Genomic DNA, 27,319 nt, shown 5'->3' on the forward strand with positions numbered 1-27,319 from the left:
TGGGTCTTGAAAAGTCAGCTACAAGGATGGAGCCTGACCAGCCTCTCTGGGAAACTGTTCCCACTTCTTTACCATCCTAATTTCTTTTCATATTCAATAGAAACTTCTGTTGTTTCATTTTATGCTCATTTTCTCTCCTCTCATCATGTATCTCCGTGAAGAGTCTGACTCCATATCTTGATGACCTCCCCATAGGCACCAGGGTGGCTGTGAGATGCCCCCAAAGCCATTTCTGCCCCAGGCTCAACAAGCCCTTTTTTCCCAGCCTCTCCTCATGGGGCTACCACTCACTTCAGCAACAAACTTGGTGGCCTCTGCTGGACACATTGAAGTTTGTTCTGTCCTTCCAAAACTGGATGGACACAGTACTCTAGGTGTCATCTATCACTGCCTTCAAACTACATAACAAGGCTCACTACTAGCTTATGTTCAGCTTTGCAGTCTGGCAAGACCACCAGTGTCTTTGCCCGGAGATGCTCCTCAGTCTGCCCCTCCCAGTCTGTAAAATTGTAAGAGATTATTCCTTCTTGGGTGCAGACTTTGCATTTGTCCTCGAGTAAGAAGTGTGTGAGAGTTCTATAAGTAACGGGCAATATACAGTGGCGGCGGTGTGGTTTGAATGTATCAATCATCTTTCTACCAATTTCAAAAACATCATGCAGTGTTAGGAACACTATCACAGCAATACTGAAGACTCAGAATGTCTTCTCTCCCATCCCCGTATTGATGCTAAGCCACTGTCCTTCCTGCCATTTAAAGTTTTTAACAAATTTATTGAAGTATTAAAGCCAAGTAATAAGACAGTAACAAAGCTCATTCTTTTCCGTCCTGATTTTCTCCTCATCCTCTTGTTTTGCAGATCAAAAATTCACACTTTTGCCCCTTCCAAAATGTCCATAAAGGTTTCAGACATAGAAGAATAAGAGAAAAAGGTCTCCAATTAATGTTCCTTTAAAGGCAATATTTGTATATGTAAATTTGGCAGATTTTTTTAATGTTTTTGAATTCTGTAGCTATAGAGATTATTCATACATAAGGTCATACAGAGTTCATTCATCCAAACAGGAAAATGATATATCAATTAAGATATTTTTTTTTTTATTTGATAACACTTAAATTCTTATTTACAATCTTGTAAATGCAGAAATTATTTCCACTGAGCTTTATATAACACTAGACCACCCAAGAAGTTTTTATAATATCTCCTATAGATATGGTCTAATATGAAAAAAGTCAGTTTTCTGTACTTGGTCAGAGTGGAAAGTATGTCTAGCAAATATATAAAATTAAGAACATTGTAACATTAAGAACAAATATTCTCTCTTTGTCTAAAAAGTCATTTAGGTATTGATGGATACCAGTTGCTGTATTTCCCATCATATTAAACTAAGATACATACAGTTGAAACTTTATGCCTAGAATTTAAGCAGTTTGTTTGGAGCAGCTAAGTAACGACTATCATTTTGGCTTTAGTTCAATGACAGTGATGTATAAATACAGAGTTGAAACATGTTTTGTTAGCAGATCAGTCAAGCTAGTTAGTTTTATAGGACCCATATTTTGCAAGCTTCCCAAAAGAAGAAGAGCTTGCAACCCTTTAAATTTTCTTTTGCCTTGTGTCTATCTGTCTTATAAGGTTCAAGGAAAATAAGCCTTTGGCATATTACCTCAGGGACATGAAAGCTGAGGAGAATTAAACAGGTATTCTTGTAGTGCGTTTTACTTTTTCTATTTAATAACAGATATACCAACTATAACCCCCTTTCAGAAAGAGGATGCAGTTGAAAGGAAATGTGATTTATTTGAACCATCTGTGCCTTGTACACAGTAAGATTGGGAGAAATAGAAAGAGAGCCCAAAGTTACTCAGAAGATGACCATGTCCTTATAGTATGATCAGCATTTCCCTTCAAGTTATCTAAGAGGCATCACTGTGGTCCAGCAGGGGTGAGGGGATCTATATACTTGCAGACTGAGCAACCTGAAACTCAAGGGCAGATAATACTACAAATATATGCTGAAATTATTGTTGGCTGTATGGAAATTATGATTATGATAGGGATAGGAAATCTATAGTGCAGTGTGGGTTCTTGCTACAATTTCTTATCTGAGCATGAGCTAAGGAAACAAAGCATCTGGAAGCTGAAAGAGTAAATGCAGCTAGCGAGAAGAAACCTCTGGGTTTCTGTTTGCTGATAAGAGACAAACATTAGGATTTTTTACTAAAAAATATGCATTTTTCTTTGTCTGCTTTAATGAAATTCAGAAGAGATGTGATACATTTTAGGCCATGAAACCAGTTAAATAAGTTCTGAAAGATCAAAGGAAAAAGTGTGGTCTTAGATATATGCATTGAAATACAGAAGTATAAATACTATACCAAACTATATTACAAAGCCTAAATTATTTATAATTTATATATTATATAAAATATAATATACAATATATAAAATATATAATATACAATAATATATATATGATATATAATTATAATTTATTTATAATAAAGTTTAATTTTGCAAAGTTAGATGATAATAATATTGCATTCCCAAGTTTCTGTCTAGGGAGGAAGGAGAAGAGAAGTATGTCAACAGCAAAAGAAAGACCAGGGAGAGCCTCCATCCCCTGCTAGACACAGGATGAAACATGGTAACAAGTGATGAGGGAAAGGCTGAGGCCCTTAATGCCTTCTTTGCCTCAGTCTTTAATAACAAGACCAGTTGTATTGAGGGAATCCAGCCTCCTCAGCCAGAGGACAGAGACTGGGAGAACGACCCCCCCGCAATCCAGGAGGAGACAGTCAGTGACCTACTGCATCACATAGACACACACAAGTCTATGGGACCGGATGGAATACACCCGAGGGTGCTGAAGGAGATGACTGGGGTGCTCGCCAAGCCGCTTTCCATCATTTACCAGCAGTCCTGGCTGACTGGGGAGGTCCCGACAGATTGGAAATTGGCCAATGTGACACCCATCTATAAGAAGGTTCAGAAGGATGATCTGGGACAAGAACAGGACAAGAGGGAATGGCCTCAAGTTGTGCCAGGGAAGGTTTAGACTGGGTATTAGGAAGTATTTCTTTACAGAACATGTTGTTAGTCGTTGGAATAGGCTGCCCAGGGAAGTGGTGGAGTCCCCATCTCTGGAGGTATTTAAGAGTAGGGTCAACATAGCGCTTAGGGATATGGTGTAGTTGGGAACTGTCAGTGCTACGTTAACGGTTGGACTAGATGATCTTCAAGGTCTTTTCCAACCTAGATGATTTTGTGATTCTGTGAGAAAAAATTTTAGCATTTGTTTGAGGTTATTTCAAGAGACAGTAGAAGTACTCCACATTATTTTTATTATTAAATTTCATTTTTAGTAAATAAATGTGTTGTTTATGTAATGCTGGTCAGAATGTGTTGCTAATAGCCCTGTTTTGGTGGTATATTTTGAAGCCTGTAACAATAATCTCTTAGAAATTCCTCTGAGAGTAGAATTTTCTTCTTTTTTTAACTGACTTTAAATAAATATAAAAAGTAGAATACTTTCATCACCCTATGGTTAGCAGCAATGTTGTGAGGTTGTTAAAAGAAAAAAAAAATCTACTTATGGACATAAAAGTACATTCACAATAAAACTTATTCCAGTACTAGAACTGGAATTTTGACTAATGTCAGGACTTGACCTTGGGTCTCCTGAGTCTGGGGTCTGTTCTCAATTCGGGGCCACACCTTGGTAAAGTAAAATATTGTCTAGACCATGAGCAGTGGAAAATTCTTCAGTTTTCCAGTTAACTATGTCTAGAAGAAATAATCCCTGACAACTACTTAAGGTGCTTGGCAGTGGTAGCCAAAGTAATTTATATTTTATTAAAGTCTTCCATGTCTCTTAGTGAAATAGTTTGCCAATAATTTATTTAGTTGAAATATTCTTTTGGGATACAGACTTATCCTGTTTGCCTATCTATCATGTAACGTCTGAAGAATAAGAAAAGTATATTGTGAAGCCTGTTGTTTCAGGGTTGAAAATAACTTTCTACACACAAAAAAACCCACCACAAGCCAGATAAAGGAACATGTAGACCCAAGAAGATAAATCAGAAAAAAGTCAATCAACTGGACAAAATGGTGTCAAGGTTCACAGAAATTCAGAGGTGGGCTTTTCTTATATAAGGCTAAGACAAGTAAGACATCAGAAATTCCTGCCTGAAGAAACAAGTCAATGTTGGCTTTTTTTTTTTGTTAAATGTTCAATACTCTCAGTTCCTATGACAGAATATTCTTTATCTGTAGTGTCTTTTTAAAAGTTATCTTCATATTTAAGAATATTTAGGGAAAAAAAACCAACATCAATTTAATTTAAAATATTATGACAGTAGAGTAAAATTAAAGACAGACAGATATGGAGATCTGAAATTCCTGTCTGCCCTTAATAATGAATGTGATCAAGAAACATTTAATATCTGAAGTTTATCAAAATTAATGCTACATGTAATACGGTGACTGGAGGGATATAAGGAATAGACATTGTGAAAACTCACATAGGCTTGGTGTTTTTATGAAGGTAAACAAAGTTCTCTTCATTCTTTTTACACTGTTTGTATGCAGATTTCTTAATCCACATAAAAAGATGAAAGTCACGTCCACATCATAAAACTAAATCCTTTTACATTATTTATATTTGTATTTATGAATCACTAAACACAATTGCCAGAAAAATCATACAAAAAGACAGTAATTTTTAGTAACCTATCAGTTAAATTGTATTTTCCTAGCTAGTGGATAGAGCACCTTGATCCCTTGGGAGAAGAAAACTTAAACCTACTATTTAACAAACAAAACAAAACTTGGCTCTGAGGATAGGCACGCACGTATGCAATACTCACTACATGAATTGCTCATACTGCAGAAGTGGTCAAAATGTCTGCAGTTTACTAAATTTCATGTTCCTTTATGTAAGAAAGCATACAGTAGCTGTTAAAATTGACAATGTTAAAATTGACAATGAAGACAAGTACATCTAAAAGAAAAAGGCTTTAAAAAGTTGGTAGAAGACGACAAAGAAATAATATAAGGAAGTCACTGTGCTACAGTCTGCCTAGAAGATAAATTGTAGGGGATTTTGTTTTCTTATAATGAACAGTAAAAAGAAGGGATAATAATGGGTAAAGAATCCTGTTGTGATGAAAATGTCCTAAATTTGCTTTAGGTCTTTCAAAGATTTATTTCTTTGCTTATAAATAGAATTAATTGTGATAAATCTACCTTTGTTATTCAGAATGAAGACTTTGAATAACATTCAAAGTCACTAGGTCAAGTTAGGAATTTATATTAGTTCTATTCTTTTCAGACATTTTATTGAAATACCTTGAGAACTGCTGAGGCCTCTGAAGTAACTTCCATTAAAAATGCATGCATGGAGAGAAGGTGTTGATTGGGTCATTAGATATATTTATAAAAGATATTTGCTGACTGTTGGTCTTTTAACTATTACCTCAGCCGGAAAGTTGACATCACCACCTCTCCACAAAGACACATCCTGTCTTTTGTAATTTTAGAAGAGCATCTGATCTGTAATTAACTTAGCTGATTTTGAAAAATCAAGAGTCATTCAATGATGAAACTTTCTACCGTGACATAGGGCTGAAAGATTACCCACTGTGAGAGAATTACATATGCTGACTATCCAGAAGAGTTGGAATTGCTTAATTGGTTCTAAAGTCTAATACATTTTGAATACTCTCCTTCCTAGTTACTTCTTTGAGACACATTAAATTTCAGAGAAATTAAAATAAACAGTCACACTTTAAGCAGAAAGGGAATTCCGGCTTTTATTTATATTGTCAGAATTATCATTTGCTGTTTGCTAAGTTACTTTGAAAATTATTCATCAAACTACTACTAAATTATAACAGTTCAGGATAGTGCAAGGTATACTACTTTGTGAAGGTTTAGCTATCCTTTTTCTCCAATTACTTGCCTACACAAGGAGAAAGATGCTTTCACCCCTCTCTGCTTCACAACTTTATAACAAGCATAAAACTGTTAGCTCAAGAAAAGGGAGGGAGAGAACCAGAAAAAGCAGACAAAAGCATGGCTTAGATTCTTGATGCAAACAACACTCTCCTGAGAGGTGGCAGATGTGAATTTTGAATTCTCTGGGCTTCATAGGATTTTAAACACCAGACTGCTCTTTTAAAATAAAGCCCTTCCTTTCTTCCATTTAAAAAAAAGTCATTAAGTGATGTATTATCTGAGAATAACAATCTAGTCCTTGTGAATTAAGTTTATTATAAAATTTTTGATTGGTTCAAGCCTCACTTCTCATCCCTCTTTAAGAAAGTCAGGAAGAACACTTAGAAAGACATTAAGATGTTTGAACTGTCACACCTAGTATCAACTTAGGGCTAGCAGGGCTCACCAATGTGACACAATACTCATGGTCTTCTGGAACAGCAACTAGAGTGCCAGCAGGATACTGCACAGCGTCAGAAATATCATCAGATACTTACAGCTAGGTATATGAATCTTACACCTGGGCTTGACCAGATGTAATAAAATGTAGAAGGATACTTAGCAAAGTTTAAAACTGCATGATTAGAAACCTTTGATGAGGTAGTCTTTTGACTTTGCTAAGCAAAAAGATGCAATATGTTAAATTAGTAGTTAAAAGCTAATTTTTGGAGCTATAGTCATGAAAGTCTATCTGGTAGTACATATCCAGAACTGCCTGTTTCTGAATATATCACAGCCAATTTGTGTCAGTTGCATCTACATCATGGACTAATGCTGCACAAAGAAGGAAAGACCACAACTTAATTTTTCATGGTTCTTTGTGGTTCTAGGAGTGCACGTCCACATTGTGTTTTCACAGGCAATGAAGTTAAGGACAGCTGTGGGTTCTAGGCATAAATTGCACATGTATAGAGTGTTAATTGCTGGAGGACCTTGCATTCAATTTGCAAGGAAAGATCTACAGACGGCTCCCTGTTGGGCATCTTCTAATTTTGTTCCATTGGGAGAGGAACTGCTTTGAGAAAACCAGCAGCATGCTCAAGCGTGTATTGTAAGATTTCAAGCACAAACTAAAATTGCACTGAAGAGAAACCCTTCGAAGAAACCCTGCAGCACACTAAGAAACTAATACCACCTCTGTGCGAGTCCACAAATGAGCAAGTGTCCTGGGTTTGACAGGGATAGAGTTAATTTTCACAAGAAGGTGGGAGGGGGCACATCCAGGAATGCTGACCTGAATTAGCCAAGGGGATATTCAATACCATGTGATGTCGTGCTCAGTGTATAACTGGGGGAGCTGGCCAGGAGAGGGTGGGATGTTGGTTTGGGAATACACTGAGTATGGGGTTCCAGGTGGTGAGCAATTGCATTGTTCATCACTCGCTTCATACATTATTTTATTACTATTATTATGATTTCTCTCCTTGTGTTGTCCTATTAAACTGTCCTTATCTCAACCCATAATCTTTTTCTTCTGATTCTCCTTCCCATCTCACCATGAGGGGAAGGAGTGAGCAAGCAGGGACATGGTGCTTAGCTGCCAGCTGGGCTTAAACCATGACAGCAAGTAAATCTGTCCTCCTAGCCTCTGTACTTTGTATATCCTAGTGCTTAGACACTCACTTTGCAACATGGTCTCTGCTCTAGCTCTTTATTCAGACAACTCTTGAATACTGAAGCATACTAAACTTCTGATTCCTAAATAAGTGAAACAGTTCTCCCAGGACAGAGAGGTGGATGAAATATTCTATAGGCATTTAGGAGAAATCTCACGATTGCTTGCCCTTGTTCTTGTGGGAGACTTTAACTTCCCAGACATCTGCTGGAAATACAACACAGCAGAGTGGAACCAGTCCCGGAGATTCCTGGAATGTGTGGGAGACAACGTCCTGACGCAGCTGGTGAGAGAACCAACCAGAGAAGGTGCCCTGCTGGACCTCCTCTTTGTGATCAGAGAAGGACTGGTGGATGATGTGGCAGTCGGAGGACGACTAGGGCACAACAATCATGAAATAATAGAGTTCTCTATTCTTAGAGAGGCCAGGAGAGGGCTAAGCAGAACTGACATCCTGGACTTCAAAAGGGCTGATTTTGTCTTGTTTAGCACCTGCTTGAAAGGATCCCGTGGGAGAAGATCCTGAAGGGTAGAGGGGTCCAGGAAGGCTGGGCACTCTTTAAGAAGGAAGTGTTAATGGCTCAGGAGCAGGCGGTCCGCAGGTGCTGTAAGAGAAGCCAACGACAGAGAAGACCCCCCTGGCTGAACAGGGAGCTTTGGCTGCAACTCAGGGAGAAAAGGAAAGTTTACAGCCTTTGGAAGAAGGGGCTAGCCACTCACAGTGATTACAAAGATGCTGTGAGGGTATGCAGGGCAAAAATCAGGAGGTCTAAAGCCCAGCTAGAAATTAATCTGGCTTCAGCAATCAAGGATAACAAGAAATGTTTCTATAAGTATGTCAGTAGCAAAAGAAAGACCAGGGAGAGTATCCGTCCCCTGTTAGACGCAGGAGGACACATGGTAACAAGTGATGAGGAGAAGGCTGAGGTGCTTAATGCCTTCTTTGCCTCAGTCTTTAATAACAAGACCAGTTGTATTGAGGGAATCCAGCCTCCTCAGCCAGAGGACAGAGACTGGGAGAACGACCCCCCCGCAATACAGGAGGAGACAGTCAGTGATCTACTGCATCACATAGACACACACAAGACTATGGGACCTGATGGGATACACCCAAGGGTGCTGAAGGAGATGACTGGGGTGCTCGCCAAGCCGCTTTCCAGCATTTACCAGCAGTCCTGGCTGACCAGGGAGTTCCTGACACATTGGAAACTGGCCAATGTGACACCCATCTATAAGAAGGGTCGGAAGGATGATCTGGGAAATTACAGGCCTGTCAGCTTGACTTCGGTGCCTGGGAAGCTGATGGAGCAGCTCATCCAGAGTACCATCACACAACACATGCAGGACAACCAGATGATCAAGCCCAGTCAGCATGGGTTTATGAAAGGCAGGTCCTGCTTGACAAACCTGATCTCCTTCTACGACAGGGCGACCTGCTTATTGGATGAGGGAAAGGCTGTGGATGTTGTCTACCTTGACTTTAGTAAGGCCTTTGACACCATTTCCCACAACATTCTCCTGGCAAAACTGGCTGCTCAAGGCTTGGATGGGCACACGCTTTGCTGGGTAAAAAACTGGCTGGATGGCCGGGCCCAAAGAGTGGTGGTGAATGGTGTTAAATCCAGTTGGTGGTCGGTCGTGAGTGTTGTCCCCCAGGGCTCGGTTTTGGGGCCACTCTTGTTTAAAATCTTTATTGATGATCTGGACGAGGGGATCGAGTGCACCCTCAGTAAGTTTGCAGACGACACCAAGTTGGGTGGGAGTGTTGATCTGCTCGAGTGTAGGGAGGGTCTGCAGAGAGATCTGGACAGGCTGGAGCGATGGGCTAAGGCCAACTGAGTTTCAATAAGGCCAAATGCCGGGTGCTGCACTTTGCCCACAAAAACCCCCCAGCAGCGCTACAGGCTTGGGGAGGAGTGGCTGGAGAGCTGCCAGTCAGAGAGGGACCTGGGGGTGTTGATTGACAGCCGGCTGAACATGAGCCAGCAGTGTGCCCAGGTGGTCAAGAAGGCCAATGGCATCCTGGCTTGTATCAGAAATAGCGTGGCCAGCAGGGACAGGGAAGTGATCTTACTCCTGTACTTGGCATTGGTGAGGCCGCACCTCAATTACTGTGTTCAGTTTTGGGGTCCCTCACTACAAAAAGGACATTGAATTACTCGAGCGTGTGCAAAGAAGGGCAACGAAGCTGGTGAAGGGTCTGGAGCACAGGTCTTATGAGGAGCAGCTGAGGGAACTGGGGTTGTTTAGTCTAGAGAAGAGGAGGCTGAGGGGAGACCTCATTGCTCTCTACAACTACCTGAAAGGAGGTTGCAGAGAGCTGGGGATGAGCCTCTTTAACCAAGTAATGAGTGATAAGACAAGAGGGAATGGCCTCAAGTTGTGCCAGGGAAGGTTTAGACTCGATATTAGGAAGTATTTCTTTACAGAACGGGTGGTTAGGCGTTGGAATGGGCTGCCCAGGGAGGTGGTGGAGTCCCCTTCCCTGTGTGTTCAAGAGGCGTGTGTCATAGCACTTAATGATACGGTGTAGTTGGGATCTGTCAGTGTTAGGTTAACGGTTGAACTAGATGATCTTCAAGGTCCCTTCCAACCTAGTTGATTCTGTGAAATTCTCTGTGAAATAGTTACTAGTTCAAGTAATCTTGATTCTTCTTGTGTGTTCTTTCTTACATTTAATGGATTTTAAGTTTTGGGGCATTTTGGATTCCATTTCAACAGAAGGAATAGAGATTTGCCCTCCTTCTTCCATAGACAAATACTATTTATTGTTGAAATGTGCACATGCTGTCACACCAGAAAGGAAAAAACAAGCCTTTTGCAGTCATCAGAAAAAGTATTGATTCCTTATTCTTTCAGGGATAGGTTTGTTCTAAATCCTTTATGGATATAATAAAATGCCCTGCAGGCCTCCATGCCTCAGCTCTGTACAAATATTGCATTTCATATGCACCCTGATGACGATATTTCTCGCTGGTTATCAATTTGGCGCTTCTTGTCCATCCTAAAGCTTTCTTGGTTTATTTTGCACTGTAATTAGGAGACATTTAACTCTCTTTATTCATTTTAGCAAGAATAATCTCTAACAGATTGGAAAGCATGTGAAAAATAACCACCGTTTCCTTGATAGGTTATGGCTCCTCATGCTCATTTTGAATCTATAGAGCTAGATGGTTCCCTGTGGTACTTAAAATTCCGTGACCTTTAGATCTCACAGTGACATCATTCAAAACAAGAGTAAAAGAAGAGGGATCTATATTTAAGAAGGATCTTATTTTTAGCAGTCAGTTTATTATCTTAAAAAGAAAATAATTGTTTTCTAGCCTGTCAGAGGTGTTAATTACAAACTGTATATTTAAATTATTATTGGCTCATATTAGTGTGGTACATCTGGTAGAAAAAAGATTATATCTTTCTTAGCCATTTCTGTAGCACAGTTTTTTTTCCTAATTACTCTGTCATTAATCTGAATAGCTAAAGAGATGATGTTCATACCAATAAAAAGTAATCTTGGTTGCTACCCTGGGGAAGTTGTTTTTTCCTTTACATGTTCTTTTTAACTTAATATCAACACTAGCACCAAATTTAGTTGCATGCCACTTAAATATGTGTAACCAGCTGTGAATGTATTTTTTTAGTATGGTGCATGAAAACGTTTTTCCTTTTCTTGAGCTATAGGTGTTAATTGGTATTTTTTTATCTTGCTAATTAAGTTCTAGCAACACCTTTTCCTTCTTCCTTGCTCTGAATTTAATGAGCTCCCTTGTATTAATTTATTAGATAATTAGATAAAACACAGCAAAAAAGTTTTTAGAGGAGCTTTGGACAGAAAGGTTTAATAGATTTGAGAGACAACATACAGTACACAAATAATCGATATCATATGCTGTTCATGAAGATATTTATTATATTAATATACAAATGTTTCTAATTGTGCAAGTGCATATTTCACTGTCAGACAATGTTAGACCGATGTGTTAAGCTATCCATTGGTTCTGTGAAGTAGAGCAGTAGCATATAACTAAAATTGCCTTGAAAGGAACAATCAGGTCTTTTAGACTCATAGGAATATAGGATTGGAATGGCTTGATATGTTGTCTAGTCCATTCCCTGACCTAGGGTATTATCAACTATACCATGTCATCCAAGACAGATTTTTCCAAGTGGCTTTTAAAGAGTTCCGATTATGGAGATATTAGAACCTCCATAGGGAATTTACCTTAGTGCTTCACTATCCCTAAAGTTCTGGAGTCAAACCCAATCTCTTAATTAATTTAAGTTAATTACTATTTGCCCTGTCTAATATGAAAGAGAGAACTCATTATTTCCTTTCTTCTTTCAATGGTGTTTTACATACTTAAATTGTGCTTCATACCCTTCTCTAATTTTTCTTCTTTAAGTTAAACTATACATTTACTTCAATTTTATGATAAGTCATGTTTTCTAAACCTCTGATCATTTTCCTCTAATCTGCCCAAAATTCATCTCTCTTAATGTATATATAAAATATTGGAGCTAATTTATTTATTCTTAGTAAATGGCTTCCCATGTGTTCCTCCCACATAATTTGCTCTAACAATATTACTCCCTTGTTCCTGCTCATACTGTTGGCCATTCACTTCTTTTCTACAAAACCACTTCCTAATGAGCTGTTCCCCATAGTGCATTCTAAATTGTACTGTTCTCACAAAGTGTGCTTGTCTATACTAAGCTTCTCCTTTTTCTTTTTTTTCTTTTTTAGTCTAAGTCATTCCTCCAGTTTATTAAGATCATTCTGGGAGCAAATACAGCCCTTGAATACATTTGCAGTTCCTCTTAGCTCTATACCATCTGCAAGTTTAATAAATCTACTCACTGATCAATCACTTAGGAGAAACTACTTGTAGATCCCCTCTTTGCACCATTTTTCCATTTTGGTTCCAAAGTGTATTGAGACAGTTATGGTTGGACTTGATGATCTTAAGGGTCTTTTCCAACCTAATTGATTCTATGAAATATTTCTGAGACAGTAGTTAGAAATAATGACCATACAGGCTTTTATCCTCATCAAAAGAGTTCCATCAATATTATGTTACTATTCCCTCCCAGCCTTGCCATGGAAACATCGTGTAAGATGTTATCAAACAAAGACACAATGGACCTATTACTTTTTTCTTAATTGAAAAGGCTGCTATCTGCTGTAGAATAGAAATATGCTGGTTTAACATTATTTTTTTCTTTTAGGAAATTGTGTTTGCAACACTGCCCATTATTTTCTAGAGGTTCACAAAAAGTTGAATTAATGATTATTGGTAATATTGAAGAGGACTGATTTATAATTCTTTGCCTTTATGTCTCTCATTTTGAAGGTAGTAATTGTGTTTGCCCTTTTCCAACATGTTTTGACCATTTTTCACTAAAAAAAGATAGTTTCAAATATTTTTAAGAATGGCAATAATCAAACTTAGGTGTACCACCAGTCAACTGTAAAACTTCCATTTAATTTCAGCAAATTCTAGCTTGTATGACCATAACCTCATACTGATATGAATTGTGTTAACCATCTGCAATACATTAGGGTTTTCTAATGAAGATTTATAGAAAATGGAAATTAAACACTTTGTGTCTTATGTCTATCAGAAGTAAAATATATCAGCAATTCATCTTTCAGTTAATAGTGATATATTTAGAAAAAGCTACTTTTTATCTCTTAAATGTTAGTTGCATTTTGTTTCAGGTCTTGAACTTATTTTTTTTCTCCCTGCTTATCTGCACTGTTCCTTTAGACCCTTTAGTAATCTGAATTTGTTTCTGCCCTATCTATATTTCCTTGTTCTTTTTCAGATAAATTAATAGTTCATTATTTAATCAACAGGTACCTGAATGTAATTTATTTTGGGGGAATTTATGTGCTTTTGATATTACTAATGTATTTTTGAGGTCTCTTAATGTCTGTTTCCCTGTAATTCTCTGGTGTTCTGTAAAACTATCTTCACAGATTTTTTTTTTTTTAATTTTGATGTTCAAATATCTTTATTTTTTGAGGATCATATTATGTATTCTTTTTTTCATGTTCATGCTCTCGACATTTTTTATTCTCATTTAGGTATTCACCAATACATGGAATTTATCCTTTCTAATTTATTTTAATGTTCTACATATAAAAAAACTCAGAAACATATCACTAAGTCAGTCATTCAAAGAATTTGCTGGGTCAAGAATTGTCTGTGTTTGCTATATTCAGAGATCCCTCAGAAATGAGTAATTACAATCCCTTACAGGTCTTACGCTTTTGGTGATTTTGTTAGTTATTCACAATGATAGTAGCTGTTCTTATGGTGAGGATGCCTATATTTTTCTTCATATTAATAATTATCTGTGAAACCCCAAGAGACCCATCTTCCTCTGTATTCAGAACACCTATGCAGAAGCGTATTGTACTTTTCTTAGGTCTTTTCCTGCTATATCTCTCTGTTCTTTCTGAAACTGTTGTACTATATTTTTATTACAATCCCTTATTTATCCCATCAATGTATTTTAATGTCAGGGGGGAAAAAAAAAAGTTTGTGTCTTAAGAGTTTAGATCCAGTCTTATCTCCACAGCCTTTTCTTCTGATTTTCACTCATATGAGCCCTTGATCATTCTGTGAATATAAACAGACATCCTCATGAATGCATTGATTTGAATGGGAATTTTCAACTGAAATTTAAATTGGACAAATCTATCAAACTATGTTATTAGTGCAAATTCATGAGATGAAAGATGAAGCAGAATCTACTATATGGTTCAGTCCTTTGAAAGTGATGCCTAATAGACTTTCTGAGCATATCTGTGAGTCTTAGATAAGTACCTCAGATATGGGTTTTATGACCTTATAGTCAATGTACTTAATGTTTTGACTCACCTCACTTCAAAATAAAATGTATGGATACATGCACTAGATTTTGGTTGATACAAATTTCTTCTCTTTAGGACTGAGTATCAGATTCTCTTCAAGTGTATTGGGTCTGTCTGAGTTAATTTTTCCCCACATAGTGCTGTGCTTTGTATTGGTAAGTAGAAAGGTGTTGATAACACATCCGTGTTTTGGCTACTGCTGAGCAGTTCTTGAACAGCATCAAGACTGTGTATCCAACATCACACCCCCCCCCCCCCCCCCCCCCCCCCCCCCCAGTAGGCTGGGAGTGGGCAAGATCTTGGGAGGGGATACAGCCAGGACAGCCGACCGAAACTGACCAAAGGGATATTTCATACCATATGACGTCTTCTCAGCAATAAGAGATGGGAGAGAGGAGGAAGGGGGGGCATTCATTTTTGATGTTTGTTTTCTGGAGCAACAACTACGTGTACTGAAGCCCTGCTTGCCTGGAAGTGGACAGACATTGCCTGCTGATGGGAAGTAGAGAATAAAATCTTCTGTTTTCCTTCACTTTTGCACACAACCTTTCCTTCTGCTTTATTAAATTGTCCTTATCTTGACCCATGAGTCATTTGTTATATTATTTTTCCCCTGTCCAGTCGAGGAGGGGGAGTGATAGAGCGGCTTTAGTGGGTAGCTGGTATCCAGCCAAGGTCAACCCATCACTGTCTTTTTTTGGCGCCCAATGTGGGACATGAAAAATTTGAGATAAAGATAGTGATTGGAGAGGTTATGGGCAAAACATGGACTAAACAATGTTAAGAGAGTGGAATAATTGTGGGAAATTTTTCTACTGTAGTAATTGTGGTAAATGGATGAGGGGTGGATTGTGTGTAAATTGTCCACTTTGGTGTTGTGGTGATGTTTTTATTTTAGTGTGGGGAATATTTTTTGGTTGATGTGAGTGAAGTTTGTGAAGATTGTGTGATGAATGTGGATTTTGATGATAATTCTTAAATATGTGATTCACACAGGTGAGGGGTGAAATGTACTGGGTTTGCATGGTAAGGTTTTGGTAGCTGTGGGCAACTACAAGGGTGGCTTCTGTGAGAAGTTGCTAGAAGCTTTGACCATGTCCAATAAAGCCCATGCCAGCTTCAAGATAGATCTGCTGCTGGCCAAGCCTGAGCCCATCAGTGATGGTGGTAGTGCCTCTGTGATAATGTATTTCAGAAAGGGAAAAAAACCCCAAAACCTGTGGAAGAGCAATTGCAGCCAGAGAGAGGAGTGAGAATATATGAGAGCAACAACTCTGCAGACACCAAGATCAGTGAAGAAGTAGGGGGAGGAGGGGTTCCAGGCACTGGAGCAGAGATTCCTCTGCAGCCCCTGGCAAAGAGGGGGCAAGCTGTCCCTCTGCAGCCCATGGAGGTTAATGGTGGAGCAGATATGCACCTGCAGTCCATGGAGGACCCATACCAGAGCAGGTAGATGCGCCCAAAGAAGGCTGTGATCCCCTGGGAAACCTGTGCTGGAGCAGGCTCCTGACAGGACCGGTGGACCTGTGCAGAGAGGAGCCCACTCTGAAGCAGGTTTGCTGGCAGGACTTGTGACCCTGTGGGGGACCCACACTGGAGCAGTCTGTTCCTGAAGGACTGCACCCTGAAGGAGGGTCCCACACTGGAACAGTTAATGAAGAACTGCAGCCTGTGGGAAGGAATCACGTTGAAGAAAGCTGTGGACAACTGTGTCCAGTGGGAGGAAGCCACAGGAGCAGGGGAAGGGTGTGAGGAGTCCTTCCCTGAGGAGGAAGGAGCAGCAGAGACAATCTGTGATGAACTGACCACAACCCCTGTACCCCATCCCCCTGTGCTGCTGGAGGGGAGGAGGTAGAAAAATCAGAAACGAAGTTGAGCCAGTGAAGAAAGGATGGGTGGGAGGAAGTGTTTTAAGATTTATTTTTTATTTCTTATTACCATACTCTGATTTGATTGGCAATAAATTAAGTTACTTTTCCCAAGTTGAGTGTTTTGCCTGTGATGGTAATTGGTGAGTAATCTCTTCCTGTCCTTATCTCCACCCATAAGCCTTTCATTATATTTTCTCTCCCTTGTCCAGTTGAGAAGGGGGAGTGATAAAGCAGCTTTAGTGGGTACCTGGTGTCCAGCCAGGGTCAAGCCGCCACAGGAACTACTGAACCACTGTACTACTACTGAACATGAATTGGTGGACATGTCACATGATTTAGTGGGACTTGGCGGTGTTAGGCTTACAGTTGGACTCGATGACCTTAAAGGTCTTTTCCAACCTAAATGATTCTATGACTCTTTCTAAAAAGCTGCCAGAGGTAACTGATAGCACTATGAGGAAAAGTTGCATATCATGGGTGGGTAAGAGGGTGTTACTTGAGAAATGGCTCAACTTTGTGCATAGTTGAGGGGAGAGCACTGGGAAATATTTTGGAGAGCAAGATCTTTTAAGGCCAGCAGTAACCTAGGCAATGATATCAATAATATTTTGGAGAGCAAGATCTTTTAAGGCCAGCAGTAACCTAGGCAATGATATCAATAATAACATACAAGGCCAGGATTGTCAACATAACGGTATCAAAAATAAATTGTACTACAGACACACAAAACCAGGACCAACACAGCATCTCAAAATCATCATAAAACAGTTTGTGTTAGGAGGGACCTTCAAAGATCAACTTGTACTGCCCCCTCTGCCATGGGCCTGGGCCTTTCACTTGATCAGGTTGCTCAAAGCTTCATCCAACCTGACCTTGAACATTTCCAGTGATGGGGTATCCATAACTTCTCTGGGCAATCTGTTCCAGTGCCTCATCACACTCAGCATGAATAATGTCTTCCTTATATCTAATCTAAACCTACCTTCTTTCAGTTTAAAACTATTACTCCTTGTCCTATCACTATAGGTGCTGGAAAAATGTCTCTCTGTCTTTCTTATAAGCTCCCTTTATATATTGGAAAGCTGCAAGAAAGTGTCCCCAGAGCTTTCTCTTCTCCAGGCTGAACAACACCAGCTCACTCAGCCTTTCTTCATAGGAGAGGTGTTCCAGCCCTCTGACAGTTTTCATAGCCCTCCTTGGGACTCACTCTAACAGGTCCAGGTCTTTCTAGCACTGGGGACCCCAGAGCTGGATGCAGTACTCCAGGTGCAGACTCACCAGAGCAGACTAGGGGGGCAGAATTACCTCCATTGATCTGCTGGCCACACTTCTTTCTACACAGCCTCGGACACAGTTAGCTTTGTGGGCTGTAAGTGCACATTGCCAGCTCATGTACAGTTTTTCATCCACCAGTATCTCTGAGTCCTTCTCCATAGACCTGCTCTCAATCTATTCATGCCTCAAGCTGTATAGGTACCAAGGATTGCCCTGACTTGGGTGCAGGATCTTGCACTTGGTCTTCTTGAACTTCATGAGGTTAAAAAAAAGAAAAGTAACTAGGGACAGGATTGGGGCAGAGAAAGGGAGATGTAAGGGCAGTGAAAGGAGGGTCAATAAACAGGAAGAAGTAAAAAAAAGTAAGCAAATAATGTAATCAAAATCATCTGGAAATAAATACCTATAGGGTAGCTCTGTGCATGATTGCAGCAGCTGAAACAGAACAATAAATCAAACCTGTTTCTTTCAGCATATTATGTGTGTCAAACATCCTCAGTCAGAAGGACAGGTGAAGGTGTGAACAAAGATACTGTGAGATGGGTGAGTTAAGCATCCCAGTATCACTTTATCAGGCTTGATGGCTTTGGCATCTCTAACATCTTCCTAAGAGATGATATGACCGTTTTCTACTATTGGCAGTCTCCTGCAGAGAAGGTAACTTGCTGTCTAGAATGGACACCAGGGGGATGGTGGGGAATTAAACATTATCCATGCTGAGCTTGACCAACCAGAATGTCAGAAAGGCTGCAGTTTTCTCATCTGGAGAAGGTAAATGGGCTAGCATAAAGCTGCAGTAGTTAAATTTGTAAAGAAAGGGAAAATGAACCAAAACCAATGTCCTGTAGAATATCAGGAGAAAATGGAAACTGAGTTATCTGAAGGATCCTGCTGAAGTTGGTAAATATGAGCCATGAACACCAATGGAAAGGACTTGATCTGCAAGTTAACTAAGGTGTTAAGAAAAAGATTAGAATAAATCAGAGACTTAATCAGAAGAGAAAGACTAAGACTGTAGGAATGAAAAGAGAGAAGGAAGGGGAAGAAAGTTGTGGAAACTGTGCAAAAGAGTCTCAGAGCTCTGCATGATGGTCTTCTCTGTCTGTAGAAGGCAAATACATGGTTGCAATTGTTGGATTCAGGAAAAGCATACAAACCTTTTTACAAAGGTGAAGCCATAAACATGCAAACAAATAAATAAATGACACAGAAAATAAGACTGAAAGACATTTCTAAGTATTAGTTCAAGCCATCTACAAATTACTAAGTTTCTATCTATCCCCAATGAGCTGGGGTAGTTTGGTTTAAAACCTGAGTTAACTACCTACTGTTAATTTAATAAAGTTGAGTGAAAAGATTCTGAATATTAACTGAATCTGAATATATTGTGTCTCAGACACAAAAGCCCATAAAAGGAGAAAAGTGGACACTGGTTTGCCAGTGTGTAGCCCATAATGTGACCATATGTAAAAGAGTCAGTTAAGAGACAGTATTTAGAGGTATTGCAAATGTTTAGAAAAGGAGAGTGCTGTGGTTTGAGCCCAGAGGGCAACAAAGCACCACGCAGCCACTCGATCACCCCTTTCCCCTCAGGAACAAGAAGGAGAAATAAAACAAATGACTCAGGAATCAGGATAAGGACAAGGAGAGGTGACTCACCCATTATAGTCACCAGCAAAAGACAAACTCACTAGGGAAAGAAAAAAACATCAATTTAATTCAAACACTAACAACAATACTTAACAGGCTGTGTAGGACAGTGAGAAGTACAACCACATCTTAAAAACACCTTCCCCCACCTCCTCCCTTCTTTCCAGGCTCAGCTTTGCTCCCAATTTCTCTTCCTCTTCCCCTTCAGTGGTGCAGGCATGAAGCGGATGGGGATTTCAGTCAGTTCATTACCTGTTGTTTCCACCGCTCATTCCTCCTCAGGGGGAGGACTCCTTGCACTCTTCCTCTGTTGCAGTGTGGGGTGCCTCCCATGGAAGAGAGTCCTCTATGAATATCTCCAATGTGACACAACTCATTTTCCCACTCATTCCCAGTTAGGGTCACCTCAGCCTCCAACACAGTCAGCTGTTGAGATCTGCCTGTCACTCCTGAAATACAAATGGGTTTTGCCCCTTTAAAATCCAACAGCATTAGGGTGCATTGGGCACCAGTGTCCACTTATATCCAACCTTATATTCCTGGAGGTCAGACGTGCCAGGCCATTGAATCAGCACAGTCCAAGAAACTCGATTGTCCCTGTCCTCCACCTGGCTGGAGGTAGAGCCCCTTTAATGTTGGTCATAGTATCTGCTATCGAAAAATGGGTTAGTGTGGTGTGCATGGGTTTCAGTATCATCTTGGTCACTCATTTCCTGTGAATACAGATCAGAAATTCTTCTCATAGGACTGGGAGCAAAGTCAATCTTTCTGCTCTGTTTGGGCAACTGATTACTGGAAATTGGAGCAGCATTTCTTCTGAAAGAACCCTGATTTGTAGTTGTTCTTTGTTCCAACTCACGTACCCACTCTTCTAGAGGGTAGGTAGGTTTTCCATCCCATTTTCTCATCTCTTCTCCATGGTGATGCAGATGATACCACAGGTTCCCCTGTGGTGTATACTCATTCTCTCAAGTAGGGAAATTCTTGCTCCTAATAGGTGAGATTTTAGTCCATGCAGGTAGGCAGTACGACATATCCTCTTTGAATTGCTGGAATTCTTGGGATAGCTTTTCCACAGCTGTGATGAGGGAGAAAGAGAGACTTTATTTATATTGCCAGAGTTGGTGAGCCAATTCATCCACTGTTGGTCCCTCTTTGTCTCTCCAGTCCATTAGTGTTAATGCACTGTCATATGATGATGGTGTGCTCTGTATAAACCTCTGCCACATGAACTGGGTCCATTGGACTTCATCTGGATCTGCGGCTAGCCGTGCAGTATCTGGGTCATTATAAATCATCTCCCACATGGCTAGTTCCCTCAATGTGTCCTTCCACAGGCTACAGTTCTTCATTAACTGCTCCAGTGTGGATCCCTCCCACATACTGCAGTCCTCCCAGTGCAAAACTGCAATGGTGGGGACTCCTTCTTCCCACAGAGTTCCAGCCTTCTTTGGGTGTAGTCTCCTTCTCCAGTGTGGGGTCCTCCACAGGCTGCAGGTGGGCATCTGTTCCACCGGTGACCTCCATGGGCTGCAGGGGGACAGCCTTCCCTCTCACCACGAGCTGCAGAGGAGTCTCTGCTCCAGCACACCTCCCCCTCCCCGCCCCTCCTCTTTTCTTCCACTGACCTCAGCGTTCACATAGGTGCCTCCCTTACAACTCCTCACAGCTCCAACTCCTCCACCCAGATTCCCCTCCTTAAATACGTTATTGCAGAGATGCAACCACCATCACTAATTGGATTGGCCTTGGCCAGCGCTGCGTCTGGCTTGGAGCTGGGGGAGCTTCAAGAAGCTTCTCACAGGAGGTCACCACTGTAGCCTCCTCCCCTGCTACCAAAAACCCCTACACAGACACAAACGCAACACAGAGAAACTGAATCAAACTAGCTTTAAGAAAATGCTAGGAAGTAGTCCAACCTAAAGAACAGCAAAGTTACTATGGATCTGTATGGGGCTGGATCTTTTAATTCTATGTTAAGATACAAACACAGACAGCAGTCAAAGATATATAGAAACTAAGATTGCTCCCTAAAATCTTGTTTATAAATAAATAAATAAATAAATCAACAAGTAAAATCAAACCTAATGAGCAGTAACCGATAAAGGAAAGTAATAAACTTAATACCTTAAAAACTATTTCACAAAACCTTGCCACTGCATACATTTCTAAAATGGTTTTTAAGGAGTGGGAAAAGAAAGCAACATTTACTCTTTTTGCCTGGTTTCCTACAGAAAGGAGAACTATGTGGCTATGCTATCTATAGACTCTCTTCAGTAACTTTTTCGTTCACTTGCCTATTTTGAACACACTCAAGGCCTCAGAAATAATTCCGTTTCTACACATTTTTTGATTATAGAAGGAAAAACCTAAATGAGTGTCTCACTGAAGGCAAGTCAAGCAGAAATCAGTCATAACTTTCTGTTTAGTGCAGCTGACCACTCAGCATCCTCACAAATTTGAACTCACTGATAGGCTTTTGTCTCTTATATGCTGTGTTTCCTCAGAGACTGGTGGGTAAGAATGATACTCAGAGATGGTACGGAGTACTGAGAAATAGTTGCAAGACCATAGGAAACCAGACTTTATGAGATAGCCAGTTGTAACTCATTTGTTTGTTTGTTTGTTTTTTAATGGCTGGGAAAATAGCAATGTTATGCAGAGATTTTTCCCCAAGAAGGTTTATTACAATTTTTTGGGTTTTAATTAATGTGAACTTGATAAGCTTTTAATTTTTTTTTTTTTTTTTTTAAGTGTGTCATCACAAATAAGGCATGGTGAGAAATCATGGTATTTAGTGTTATGAGAAAATCATTAATGTTAAATATGCTGCTATACGTATGTATTGATTAATTTCTTTGAACCTTTGGAGGCTTGACATACTATTTCAAATATTTTCTAAAACTCCTTATAACCTGTAGATACATTATATATCGATTATATGTGATAGAGAGTGAACTATAATACTATATTTGTTTAACATTCAGATACGATCTTTTGTTGGTATGTTTTATGCAGGTTTTTTTCCCTTTGGAGTCTGAAAGAATTCTCACTGAAAGAGAAACAGTGATTTATTTTTCTTTTTTGTTGCTGGTTTTGTTTTATTTTGTTTTGTTTTGAACAGACTCAAAGGTTATGCCTAGTAGAAAAGAAAAGAGAATCTCTTTGCCCACAGCAAGGCTGCCAAGTATGGCCAACTAATATTATGGTAGATCATTGTTCGTAATCACCCTCCTGTCTTGAGGCTGACTATGAGTTTTAGAAAGACAAGCTGTTTTTTGAATCAAGACTTGGATAATGCATGTCCCTGCTTAGAGAGTATGGGAAGAAATGGAAAAGAGGGAGAGCAGTGCCTGGGAACCTGTCACTGAGTCTGAGCAGTAGATAACTTTATGTATGAAGACTGTGACTTGAAGAGTATCTGATACTCAGTCCTAAAGAGAAGCAATCTGAATCATCCTAAAGGTAGTGAATATAGTCCTACATTTTATTTGAAAGTGAGGTAAAAGAGCATTTTTAGTGGGTACCAGCCAACGTTGACCCACCACAGTTCCTCACATCCTGCTCTACAGTGTAACCTAAAGTCAGCGGTGAGACAACAGCCGCCTCATTTGTCTGCAGCCCCAATATCCTTGTGGCTTACATTTGCTCGGACAGAAGCCTGAAGAAAAAACCTCATGACCACTACTCCTTCTGAGGTATTTCTTCCCACAGACATTGTTGTCTTTAGTTTTCCCATTCCCTCAACAGTAGAAGGTACAAACCCTCCTCACCAGAAGTCAGGCCCTAGTTGTGTGTCATATCCAACTCTGCCTGCATGTAAAGTCACAGAGGGATTGTGTAGATACTTGTAGCATCAGCATTTGCTGTTTGGTCTAGCCATAAATCTGAACCTTCTTGCCTATTTGTTTTGTTTTCGATTTTTGACTACAGAGGTAACTTTCAACCTTCTAATTTTCCTAGGTTATGTGAAAAAAGTTATGTTCTTTCAATCCCAGTTCAAAAATCCCACTTTTCCTGTGCTGGAAAACTGATGGTGTTTATCAAAACCCTGAAGCATCATCAGCTTGACATGGTCAGTGCCATATTCAAGGCTTACACAAATGCTATATAAATCTGTACTACTGTATTTTTTTGATTCAGAAAGCTGGCCTTTGACTCATCAAACACAAAGAAAGAGCTTTATTCTCCATGTTTGCTAAAGCACTGTCATGTTCTTTAGATTTATGATGCTTTCTACTGGTTTCTAGATGCTCAAATATGGCCAAACTATTTGGTTTTAAAGTTATATGACTTCTAAAGTGGCAGTCCATATGAAGTATTATGTTTATAGAAAGATACCTGAATGCATTAGATCCCTTTGGAGTCAGTCATTTATTAATAAAATGCTGATAAGATACCTAAACTTTTTGTGGCAGATAAACTATAATTTGAAAATAGAAAAATGTATTCCTAAAAAAATACCACCACCACCACCACTTTCCCCCCAACAAAAAAAAAAAAAACCAACAAAAAAACCCCCTACAACCACAGTTTCAGTCTACCCTCATAAATAGCCTATTGAAATAGAAAGTAAGGTTAGAACCTTACCAAGAAAGGCTTAAAGTCTTATAATTTGTCTTTTTCATGTATTTTTTTTTATTCTCATTGTCATCTTTGACATAGGACTGCAGAAATTTTGTACCATTTTCAGTTTTCATTAAAGTATGACGATTGCCTTCCGAATAGTTTAATTTCGCACAATTTTTCTCATTTAAGTCTTTTTTTCATGAAAATGGATTTATTCCGAGACACTTTTTGAAGATACTTTTCCACTATTTTGTAGGAAATTAGAACATGATAGGTTAAGATTCAGAAATGCAAAATCTTATTCTAATGACAAAGATTGTGACAAGAACAAATACTGGTAGCTGAATGAATTCACTAGCAGCACAATTGTAAGAGAATCATGAGAATAGAAAGGTGCATCATTCTTATGTGGTAGATACCAATTATACTGGGAAATGTCCTAAAGTTATTTTCTTACTATTATATCTTAGGACAGTTTGAATGTATACTTAGATTTCTACAGGTTTTGGTTTTGGTTTTGTTTTTTTTTCACAATATAAGAATAAGTCCTGATTCTGCAATCATGTACAATTGCAGAATCCAAGGACTAGCCATGTGAATACATGCTGTTTGGTCTGGATCTGTATAAAATAATAATATAAGGAAAGGTTCTAGTGAGATTTTCACCTAGGTGATATGTTCATAGAAGCAGTATTACACCTAAGGTAGCGGAATCAGTATTGCACCTAAAGTCACAGAATTTAAGTGTCTTTACATATGTTTTATAGGTATGCTTGTTATGTTACTGGACAGTGTGAATCATGAGAGAAATGTTATTTTGGAGCAGAAAATTCTTGTTATTTTTACAGTTCTGCAACTGTATAGATAACTGCAGTTACTATTTAGAATTCAATAATTTTTATTCTTCATATTTCCAGTAATTAGCACTACATAACACACTGCAAAGGTTAATTCTACAAAGACTTATTTGTGTTATTATCTAATGTGATAGTTTAAGACTCTCCATGCACCTTAAAAATTCATCTGTGCTAGATTGTAAACTTAATTTTGAATCCTTGTTTTAGTTCATTTTTACCTGAATATTATAAAATAAAATAATATATAAATAAATAAATCATAGAGAAATTTTACAGTAAAAGAGGAGGAAATTAATAAAAAAAGGATTGTGGGTTCTGACCTAAGGATTTTGCTTGATTAGAACTAAAAAGAAATTCATGTAGAAGCATAATCACAAAGCTGTACTCTTACACTGCTTTAAATTCAAATTTAAACATACAGTCAAAACAGCATGATTAAAGTTGTAAAAATGAAAATTTATTATTTAGTGATCGTTGTATTTAAATCATTCATAACCAGTATGTATTTTCTGATATTTGTACAGTAGGTGGTTCTTTCAGTTACTCTTTTGCATCTGTTTACTGGAAATTTTGTATTTCAGGTTTTACATATCCTTTGTACAACATATTACTATTACAACAGTAATAAGTAATCCATTCTAAAAACCACTTATTATATTGGGTAGGTAGTCATGGCTTGTCAGACTTTTTCATCTTCTAGTGTAAGCAATGTTACAGCCAAAGAGTGGTTCATAGTGTATTACTAGATCAACATCTGATACTTATTTCAGAAGACACTTAAAGCTTAAAGAGACATGAGAAATATTTGAAGATGAGTCATTATTTGTGGCTATGAAAAAAAAAAAAACTTATTATCAAATAATTTTTTAATAATTCGATATCTTCTGGCCAAAAAAAAAAAAAAAGAAAAAGTGGGATTTTTTTAAATCAAAAAGTTTATATTAACTCTTCATATTCTCCCTACAGAGTCTATTAGAAATTAACTTATTACACTTTGCCTAGCCTCAGGGGGCAGCCAGCAGGCAACTATGCTTTAACTTTTTTAATGTGTGGAAATACACTTCTTGGTTTCTCATATGATCATCTGGAATTTTTATTGTCCCTAGGGAAATACTGCACAACAAAAAGTCCAGCACTGGATTTTCCCAGGAAAAGAAGCTTTCCTCCCACAGAAATATATTAGCCTGGTTTGGTGCAGTGAACCTGTGTCTCACAATTGGAAGGCAGCAGTGTAGATATGAACCTTCAACGTTTCTGATAACCCACGCAGTGCCACCTCATCCAATTCCATCCCTGAATCTAAATGACTGTTCAGGCCATCAGTGACTGTTATGGCTAGATGCTTTTGAAGATGTTACTTTGAGGTGGATGGCCTCTATGCTTTTGCAATGTTTATGGTATACTTTTACATTATTACAGTTGTCTTTGAATAGTTGATGATAGAAATGAGATCAGAAATAGTGTCATTTTCACTGGTGATGTATTTTGATTCCCTGACAACTTATACTGGGATGTTCTATGAACTGTGGTACACAAAGCAAGCTCTTGAAATTCTGGTTATGAAATCCTTCTTTTCCTCTTCACATTGTGCACCGGGATTGCATACCTTAGAAGAGAATATATCATGGAAAATTTACCAGGTGAGATGAAGGGAATTTGTCCTGAACTGAACAGTTCTACAGACTTTGGGGAACCAATATCTCTGCTCATGCATACATGGAGGTATAGAAGTTTTAGAGCAAAGACCAAATGAAAGCTTCTTGTTTGATTGATTTTTTTTTTCCTTTGCTCAAGTGAAGATTCTGAGAAAATAATGTTCTTTCTTTCCCACAACTTCTTGGGGCTCAGAGACTATTCAATTCTTTTCTAAATGGCTTCAAGGGCAACAGTAGAAATTCTTTTCATTTTACTTGCATGGTGTCTTACAAAAATATTCAGGTATGATGGTTTTGCCTTCAAGATATAGCACACTAAAACATGTCTACTAATTATTATCCTACTTGATCAGCAGTCCCCACACTTAGATGGTCCAGTGCCTTCTGGGTGATCTGGAATCATGAAAATCAAGTTCTGTCTCTCTGAAAATAACAAGTAAAGAAGTAGAAGCCTATTGCTTTAGCTTGATGCACACTGTATTAAATAACTTATTAGCCACTAACCTGGTGAACCATGTGACTTTATCTGAATATCTGCCAAATAGATGTCAGACCATGAGCTGCAGCCATATAAGCACAGAAACCAGTAAAGAGAAAAAATATATTTTCCCTAGTTACTCTCAACATCCTATTTAACTTTTGCATAATTTTACCTTTTTTTTTTTTTTTTTTTTTTTTTAAATGTCAGAGTGGCTGTATAAACAACATTTGTGCCAATTAAGCTTAGATTTAGTCCTACCTCATCCATTACTTCATTATCAAGAATCTCAAGCACTATCTTGGGAGAAGTGAGATATGGTTGGGAGCAGTGAGAGATGATCCTGCGTCTACCACTTGTTAGATTGATAATTTTAATTCCTAATTTACTGCAGGGAATAGAGAAGACACAATTATTTCTGAATAAGCAGGAAATAAAAGTAATAGTAGTATCTGGAAAAAAAATCCCACA

Source organism: Strix uralensis, chromosome 2 (assembly GCF_047716275.1).
Source record: "Strix uralensis isolate ZFMK-TIS-50842 chromosome 2, bStrUra1, whole genome shotgun sequence".
Taxonomy (NCBI): Eukaryota; Metazoa; Chordata; class Aves; order Strigiformes; family Strigidae; genus Strix; species Strix uralensis.